At 42.7% G+C, this 10,000-nt stretch overlaps 1 pseudogene; it reads right to left on the bottom strand.

Annotated features, from left to right (window-relative positions):
• The window catches only part of LOC138966935 (aquaporin-4 pseudogene), a 1,375-nt pseudogene extending 298 nt beyond the window's left edge, over nucleotides 1-1,077 (bottom strand).
• Between the last annotated feature and the right edge of the window lie 8,923 nt (nucleotides 1,078-10,000).

Here is a 10,000-nt window from a genome sequence, read left to right as displayed (position 1 = left end):
GTCAGACCCATCAGGATTCCGGCTCCGACGACCGCCCCGACGAGCTGGAAGAGCACGAAGAAGATGGCTTTAGCCAGGGAGATCTTGCGGGTGGCTAGCAGGGCGATGGTGACCGCCGGGTTGATGTGGCCGCCGGAGATGTGGGCGATGTTCCAGACGATGGTGGCGACGCTGAGGCCGAAGCACAGGGCGATCTGCACCACGGAAGATCCACCCCCGTTGTCCTGCAGCGAGATGCACGAGCCGCAGCCGATGAGAACGAGCAGGAGGACCCCCACGAACTCCGCGATGATGCCCTTCCACAGTCTCAGGCTGGTGATGTCATCCAAGCTGGTGGCCATCCTGGTTGATTTCAGACACGGCTGATTGTTTCTACCCGGGGTGGTGGTGTCGGTGAGAGGAGCGCTCGAGTCGTTAGCGTCAGGCCCGGCTGCTACCGTCTGTCCGCCGTTCTCGTCTATCGCCACTGCTCGAGACATTGAGGCTGACACACCTGTAGTATACCTGGCCTATCCCGTTTTACTATCACCACTCGCACGCGTCGCTGGCTTTCTTTTTTTCTCTCTCTCTCTCTCTCTTTCTCTCTCTCACTCCCTATCGGCGCCGCGGCTCAAATTGTGCTGTCCTCTCTGCTCTGTTCTGCCGTTACCAGCGCTCTTACGGTCTTCGTCAGTTCTGTCCCTGGCAGGGGTTTCTGCCTGCGTTTTGGCTGTTGCTGGACTCAGTGGAAGATGGGGGTGAGGGAGGGTGCTGTGACGTTCAAACTAGGATGGAAGATGTGATTTGCTGCTGCTACCGTTGTTGCCGTGGAAAATGGAGCCGTTGCTGTATAGCCAGGGTCGCACAGCCTTTGTCGTCGTTGCCTGTTGCTTGTGGCGTGTGTTCTTCAGTCGCTGTGCGCGAAAAAGGAGCAGGAGACAAAAAAGTTATATTTGTATGCACTGCCTTGGCCCTGTCTTCGCTGTCAGGATCTATAAAGACGAGTGTTAGACATAGCCACCTCAAGAAGGAACTGACGTACATTCTGACATAACACAGCAAACTAAAGGCTTTTTTCTTATATAACATGCAGTTTTCAAGACTTTATAGACCTTCTTCTTTTTCTACTGATATATTTCTTTTTCTCTCATCTTTTTTTCTTTTTTCTTCCTTTCGATTTTTCTTTCTTTCTCTCTCCTCTTTATTTCTTTGCCTTTCTTTTCTTTCTTTTTTCATTTTTTCTTTCTTTCTTTCTGTTTTTCTTTCCTTCTTTCTTCTTTCTTTCTCATTTCTGTTTTTTTCTGTTTTTAGGTGCTTTATATTGCAAGTTTTAGTACGGTTTCTTTAGTTGACAGGATCGTGTGGAGGATGTCTGTTGTTAAAATGTGTGGTCTGGTTTCTTTCGGCCAAACAGTTTCCGCAAGTTCCATTTCTCTCAGACCGAATAGCTAGCAATATGGTTTTGCTGTGTTCACGTGTTATGTCATATTGGATTTAAAATTAAAATTAAGAAAACAATAAATACCAGAAATACGAACAATAAAAACACTAAAAACACGAATAAACACCAAAACACTTATTCGTATTTTTATTGTTCGTGTTTCTGGTGAGTACAAGTCATTGATGGCCGCAGGAGCGGTCATCTATTGGAATGCATTCGGAGAGGTGACATGTCTCGTTTTGTTACCGTTCTCACGAGATCAGTTACAGGTTTCTCTCTCTCTCTCTCTCTCTCTCTCTCTCTCTCTCTCTCTCTCTCTCTCTCTCTCTCTCTCTCTCTCTCTCTCTCTCTCTCTCTCTCTCTCTCTCTCTCTCTCTCTCTCTCTCTCTCTCTCTCTCTCTGTATGTATGTCTTTGTCTGTGTCTCCCTCTGAGTCTCTCCGCTTCTGTTTTTCTATGTGTCTGTCTCTGTCTATGTGTGTGTCTCTCTCTCTCTCTCGCTCTCTCTCTCTCGCTCTCTCTCTCTCTTTCTTTCTCTTTCTCTCTCTCTCTCTCTCTCTCTCTCTCTCTCTCTCTCTCTATCATCCGACTCCTGGCAGACAGGTCAAAGCAGAGGTTAACTTGAGTGCACGTGTACCTAGCAGGAGGGGGGTGATTCGGGTCAGAAGTGGGGTAAAGCACTTTGGTATAGCTTTCAGTGGAGAAGATGCCAACATGAAATTGCATTATGCTCTACTATTTATTGTCCTTGTCTATGGGACACGAAGCAGGGAAGCTACAATCGCCCCAGGTCATATATACTCTTTGTTTCCTGTGCCTGGACCATTGAGACAGTTACCTCATAGATCTGTTCATTCTTCAGTTTGTCGGTGTCAAAAGTTATACCCCCATTCCACACAACCGTTCTTTGTCCCGTTCCCGTACCAACCAAGGAATGCTGCCACAACAATGGAACGCTGCGCAAACGGCCGTTTTTTGGCATCTTTCAGCAGCGTCTGACAATAGTGCAGCCGTCCTTGGTCGGTAAGGGAACGGGACCTAGAACGGATGTGTGGAATGCGGGTATGACAACTCAGTGTGTGAGAGCGCTACCGTTGCGTTACCGTTGTTTTAAGTTCCTTTAACGATCCAAGCGTTCCGTTACCGATGGGTTGAGGTTCCATTACCGTTCATTCTGATCGGGAGGGGAACGGCTAAAAATTTGAACATGCAGCCCAAACTCAGCCGTCCCTACCGACCATACCGTTCAAAGCAGTTCCGTTAACGATCAGTTACGTTCATTGCGGTTCTGTCCCGATCCCTCCCGTGCCCGCACCGTTCCTTGGTCGGTACGGGAACGGGACCTAGAACGGTTGTGTGGAAAGGGGGTATAAGACTCGACCACTTGGCTTATGGTGGAGCATAGACCATTTCATCCTGGATCACCAACTAGCTCTCTCTCCGCTCTTTCTCTCTATTACGAGGTAGCGCCTCTCGCATTTAGGAACCTACGCTTACATGGCCTTTCAGAAATCAGGGGGACGTCATATCCGGTGTCGATTGTAAACATGGACGAAGTTGCCGAGGTAAGTTCTGAAAATGCTAAAATAAACTCAGCAAAAGTGCATATGGAACATGTTTTTCGATGAGTTTTGTTAAGTTTAGTTTAGAGTTTTGGAAAATCCAGTTCATTGTCACCTCCCATTGTTACAAATAACTGGAGCGTGCTTTCTTTTCACTGTCTTCGAATCGCTGGCCTTTCAAACCGGACGAGACGCGCCCCTGAAAGTCGAGAGTCGTAATCTCGAAGGGTCACGTGACGAGTTGGCGGTCCAGGCTATTTGGTCTATGGGTGGAGACAGCTAGAAGATCACTGGATATAATTGAAGAGGAGTAGTCTTCCTTTTAGAAAATGTGTACTCTGCCTTGCAGATTACAAATTTGTGCTGTCGGGGCTGGGTAAAGGGAGTGGAGGGTAAGGGGGTGGGGGTGGGTAAGCGAGGGGTAAGAGAGACGAAAGAGAAAACTGGACAGGAAAAAGTCACTGCCTGAAGTATTCAATAAAGCCACACACACACACACACACACACACAATTACCACATGTGCAGGTTTTCAATTCATATTTTTGCAAAGTATCTGCATGTGTGCCTCTGTGAGTATGTTCGTGGCTGCTTTCATGGGGTGCCTGTATCCTCAGAAATTTGAGGATTTCTTTTATCTCTCTTTTTCTGACACCGTTGATTTAACGTCATTTTTACAGGACAGTTTTTTCCTTTCAGTTATAAGTTGTAGTAGTTTGACCTTATTGTTTTAGGACAAGAAGAGCTCGTTCACCAGTAGCAAAGACTCACTCAGTCCGTCAGTGTGCCAGAGTGTGTGTGGTGGGAGGGGGGGGGGGGGCTCTCCCGTGACCGGTCACCTGCAATGTACGGACAGGTTTGCACTGGCCCAAGGGTGTCCGTTCATGAGAGGGACTGCTGTAACAGCAAAACTAGTGTGAAGCATAAGTAATCAATTTATCCACTTGACTATATTCACAACAGGGACCTATCACTCTTCTTTGCAGGCTTTTATGCCCACGGATTTTCAAATACTCTGCAACACATGTAACCCAAATTCAACATGTGCCCGTACAATACCGCTTCTTTTATGAAAACATTGCTTCGGCCATGTTGATTTTAATCAACCAATTTTCTTGTGTTCATTGTTATCTTGTTCTTGTTCTTCTCACCTGCAGTCTCTTGTTCTTGTTCTTATATATTAATTCATATTGGCCCTGAAATGATTCTCCTGCGCTGGGAGGGCATTAAAGTCTCCATGATGCAATCTTATTCATAAAACAACAGTCTTGGAATGAACAGGAAACATTAGATTCCACAGTGTATGTTGGTGATACAAGCGACAGCCAACCGCACTGATCTTAACACAGAAAGGTTTGCTGACCGTAGACCTTTGCCCCTGAAAGATACGTGCACATGTGTAAATCACGTGGTGTTGAACATGATGTGCTGCATATTGAATTTAAATATCACAGTGTAGGATAAATGAAATGCCTTAAAAAGATTAATTAAAACATACATTGGCTATTTGATGGAATATATTTTGATACGATATCAGCAACATTTAAAGGCACAGTAAGCCTCCCGTAAACCATCACAGATACGGTCAGGCTTTTACACACAGTACAAACACCCTTTCATTTAAACACTCACCGATTCAGAACATCCTAGGTGCCCTCCGTAAAGAGCGAACAATTTTCAAAGAATTTATTTTTGCGTGGTTTATCTTACCCCTGAGCCATCGTTAACCCGTGTGATCCAGTTTCCCTTTTTCACAATGTAGTCGTCAGTTAGTCATTTGAATGCGACTCGATGTGAGCTTATCTACAATAGCACGTTTTTATGCACGAAACAAACGGCTATGGTTCACAAGAACTCTAGCGATGGCTTTTGACTGTTGAGAGGAACGGCGATATGCACTGTAAACCGTCGTCTGCTACGACCCTTGCGTGACCCTACTTTCGGGCTTTTCTTTTTTTAAACTTTCACAACTTCGAATTGTACTGATCTTGTCTTGATGAAAAAAGAATTCTGTTATGATTAAAGAATGTTTGTGTAACAAGCTGTCAATTTATTATTTAGATTTTAAAAGTTAGGTCTAACGCAAAAACGCACCACGGTCCAAAAACATTCTGATAATCATCGATCCACGGCTATCGCCAGTTTACATCGATAGAATGAGACCCGAAGGGAAGTAACTCATTTTTGACCTGAGTTCAGGATGGGTCCAAAAAATGTTCGAGACAATCTGCAAAATTAATTCTTTAAAAATTGCTCTCTCTTTACGTAGGGCACCTAGGATGTTCCCGTTTGGTGAGCGTTCAAATGGAAGGGTGTTTGTACTGTGTGTAAAAGCCTGTGGTTGTTTACGGGAGGCTTACTGTCCGGGCGTGATTTCCGGTATTGAATATTCATGACAGCCGTCCAGCACCAAAACGAGGCGCCATTGTTGTAAAGGACCAAGTCCACGAAAATAAATTCTTTGAAAATTTCTCACGCTCGACAGAAAGCAGCCAGGATGTTCCCGTTCGGTGAGCGTTCAAATGGAAGTATGCTTGTACTGTATGTAGACGCTCGGGGAGCTCTGTGATGGTTTACGGGAGGCTTACTGTGCCTTTAAAGTTGTCTCTCGAACAAGTAAGTTCATCGGCGATTGTGGTAGAAATGGCGGCTGGGTTTTGTTTGATGGTGTTTGGCCGCAGATGTGACATTTAGATAAGCGATAACTTGATTAAGCAAATGAAAACATACTTTTAAGGTTTTTCTTGCTGTAACTATTACTGCCGTGTGAGCGTGTAAGCGCATGTGTGTGTGTGTGTGTGTGTGTGTGTGTGTGTGTGTGTGTGTGTGTGTGTGTGTGTGTGTGTGTGTGTGTGTGTGTGTGTGTGTGTGTGTTGTAGTGTGTGTAAACTAGAAGTTCTATGTTCTGTTTTTCTTTTCTTACTTGTCTTTTCCTTTCTTCCTTTTATCTCACCCTCTGGCATTTTGCTGTGGTCAATCCTCTTCACTTTTACTTTCACTTTGTGTCTCTTGCTTCTTTCACGATTTTGTGTTTATGTGCCAGTTTTTGTGTGTTTGCCTGCCTAGTTTACATGGGAGCCAATTTGCTTACGTAAGTGCGGTCGTACGTGTTTACGTGTGCAAGTGCGTGCTTTTAGAATTAAGGGCTGCTGTCTTAGTTGTGTATGTAATGAGGGTGTTTTTTGTTTGTTTGTCAGTTCTTTAAACTTTGCTTATATTGGACCTTGCTTGCGTAAGCGTGTTCGTACGTGCTTACGTGCGTGCGTTTAGATGGCGGTGTCAAAGACGTGTTTGCTGACACCGTCAATGTTTACGTTCCTGTAAATTCCCATGAATGCTTTTGTACCAGCTGTTGCATTCTCGCCTCCGCGTTGTAGGATAGTTTTGCACTGGAAATATATGCCAATAAATCGCTCATGTTGTGCGTGCATGCGTAATAATTCTCTGAAACAAATTTAAGCATGTTTCTTTGAAGCTAGCTGCGGAAAAACTTGGGTTTGTTGCGTTGGTTGACGGGCGCAATAGCCCAATGGATAAGACGCCGGTGTAACACGAAATGTTTACTCCACGAAAAATTTACTCCGGAGTAAATATTTCGTACGAAATTCTTACTCCGAGTACACTTTTCGTACGAGAAAAGAACTCCCCAAGGCACGAAAAAATCACTTCCTCCACGAAATTTTTACTCCCCATTTTTGTTTACTTCCAGTAAAAATCTCGTACGCAAAAATGGGATGCGGGCGAAGGAATAATGCCAATACGTGATCTCGCGCACACGAATGTCGCGCTACCCTCCTTCCACCCCTTCCACCACCAAGACTAACAGGGGACAAGGGAGTAAACATTTCGTACACCTGGCATGGGAAGTTAAATTGCTCGTGTTGGGGTGAAGTAATTTATTCGTTATTTATTCGTCAGGGGAGTAACATTTTTGTACGAAATGTTTACTCGGAACTCACCTGTCTTAGGGAGTAATTTTCTCGTTTAATGGGGGAGTGCTTTTTTCGTAAAGGGAGTAACTTTTTCGTACGAAATGTTTACTCCGGAGTAAAAATCTCGTGGGAGTAATTTTCTCGTGTTACACCGGCCTCCCAAGCGGAAGGTCGTGGGTTCGAATCCCACAAGACCAAGTGCGCATGGAAAAGGTCCTGTAATCCATGTCAGAGTTCGGTGGGTAAATAGAAACAAGAAAATACCAAGCATGCATCTCCCCGAAAGCGGCGTATGGCTGCCTAAATGGTGGGGTAAGAATGGTCATACACGTAAAAGCTGTGAGAGTTGCACCCTTTAACCACAAAAACAAGGAAAGAAAAACGAAAAGAAGAACAGATGAACACAAAAGAAAGAAAGGGTGCAAAACTCCCCCACAGTAGACGCTTTCAAGTCAGAGTAATGTCCCCTACAACTATAATAATGGGTTCGTGCAGCGAGACAGTGAAGCAATGTGTTAGTACAGTCACTCAGCATGGAAGAGCAAACAAACCCAAATTATATCTGTGGCCGAAATAACATTCTGGAAACGCCAAGATCGTTATCGTACGGATGTCCCCGAAAACAGGAATGGAACGTCGAGTGAAGAAATTGTCCCCAAGGGCTAATTTAAGAGGGCCCCAAAGGGTTTAAAATCGTGATCGTGATTGGCGTTTTTTTACCTTTCTGTGACAGTGATTGCCGAAATTTCCATTTCTGTGATCGTGATGGGACTTTGCCCGTGATCCGTGGTGACAAAAAAATCAAGTCTCGTGATCGTGATCGTCATTTGTTTTCGTGATCGTGATGGGCATTATTGCAAAGCATATTATTTTCAACGTACATTTTTCACAGCTGTATCACTCTATGATCCTCTATTCGTCAAGGTGTTTGTGATCGTGAAAACAAAAATCAAGGTAACTGTGATCGTGAAAGCTAAAATTTCCCTTCCCGTGATCGTGATGATACCCCCCCTTTGGGGCCCTCATTTAAGGTTTTTGTCGTTGAAGGAGGTTAATTGGACCTAAATGTTTCCTGGTGTTTTCTTGAACCAAGAAGGAATGGAAAGACATTATCACGCGTTTGCTGTTTTGGAGCAAGACTGTGGCCAAAACAAAATTGTGGAGGCGCAAAATGTTGTGAACACACGAACGACTTTGAAAACACGTCCATTCGAAGAAGATGGTTTTCATCCAGGACTCTATGGATCCTACATTTTCTGATGATGATGAACTGGACTACCAAGATTTGTTGTTGTTGAGTGTTTTCGTTTTTGTGTGTGTTTTTTATATCTTGCACGACACTATAGCGTGCCCTTTTAATCAATAAAACAATAAGATTATATGATACACTTGATTAACTGTACCTGAGACTGAAACATTAATCTGTGTCACAGAAAATCAACTGGACTACCAAGATGGTGGAGGTGATAAATGCGGAGGAACGGGAGAATGAGGAAGAGGTCAATGTCTGGACTAAATCAGACTCTAAAATACGTGTAAATTATGTGTAAATTAAAAGATAATGGTGGATTAAATATGATAAATGTTGTGGATATGCACAACTCATTTATGATGTCGTGGGCTATTGGTCTGCAGAACTCTACAGACAATTACTGGTCTGTCACTCTAGATATGTTTTTTCAAGTTTGGGTAATGGTTTGTCCTGTTTTGACTCAAATGCATCCTCCAAGAAGCTGGTTGGCATTGTTAACTGCAGATCGGTCTTTTGGAGACAAGTATTGTTAACCTGGCTAGACAACAAACACATTTTGTATGAAAAGTATGATGCCACACCTGTTCCATTGATGAATCAATGTATATGGAACAACATGAATATACAATATAAACATAAATGCCTCTTTTTCAAAGATTTTATTAAATGTCATATTTATCATGTAAAGGATGTCGTGAATGAAATCGGTGACATGATTTCATTTGAACAATTATGTCAAAAGGTTGGTTATAAACCAGCCAGACAATTTGAGTATAATGCGTTATGTACAGCACTTAAAACAAAACTGATTAACGCATTGCCATACCAATATGTTCTGTTGCAGGGTTTGACTCGTATTGGTAATATTACACCAAGGGAAATAAGAACTGTTTTGGTTAATTTCGAGGTACAAACTCCGAGCGCCTGTCATTTTGGCAAAGAAAGCATAATGTTGTTCTGGAATCAAGACACTGGCTGTTAGCTGTTAATTGTACAAAAGAAGAACGACTGCGTCTGCTTCATTGGAAAATTTTACACAGAATTTACCCAACGAATATTTTACTAAACAAGATGGGTTTATGTCAAACTAATAATTGTGAAGTTTGTAATGAACTGGATACACTTGAGCACTTCTTTTTTCATTGTCAAGAGGTGAGGAACGTTTGGAAACTATGTAAAGACTTTATTTATAAGCAAATTTATTATAATATAACTTTGAATGAAACAGATATATTATTTGGTTTTTGGAATGAAAATTTAAAAAACGATCAAATTTATTTTATAAATTATTGTATTTTGATAACAAAAATGACCATAGGAAAATTTAAGTAAGCCTATGGGAAGAAGTTAGACTTACGTATTTTATTGGAATTAGAGTTAAACATTAGACAGAAGTTTATGTTTTGTATAATATAAAGTTGATTATGTTATACAGAAAAAGACCAAGGAAGAAGGATGCTCCCCGCCTTAAAAAAAATAAATAAATAAATAAATTAAAAAAAATTTAAAAAATTTAAAAAATCGGGCAAAAAATATGGGTTGAAGCATCCTGCATGCAACTGAGGTCAACAAAAAAAGAAAAAAGAAAAAAAAGACTAGAATACGAGTTTTTATGAGTGGGAGTTTTTGTGTGTTGTTTTTGTTTTTCTTGGGGGTCCCCATAGGGGGGGGGGGGGGGGGGGCGGGCGGGGGCATTGATGAAAGAATTTGGCTGACGCAGGACTGGATCCTTTGTTTCTGAGGATGATTTACCAGCCGACGACAATGATGATGATGATAATGATGATGTATCATTCTCTAAAATAACAAAAGATGAGGATGAGACACAGAGAGAGAG

This window comes from Littorina saxatilis, linkage group LG1, assembly GCF_037325665.1.
Source record: "Littorina saxatilis isolate snail1 linkage group LG1, US_GU_Lsax_2.0, whole genome shotgun sequence".
Classification (NCBI taxonomy): domain Eukaryota; kingdom Metazoa; phylum Mollusca; class Gastropoda; order Littorinimorpha; family Littorinidae; genus Littorina; species Littorina saxatilis.
The sequence above is the reverse complement of the archived record's forward strand: the minus strand, read 5'-3'. Positions and strand labels throughout refer to the sequence as shown.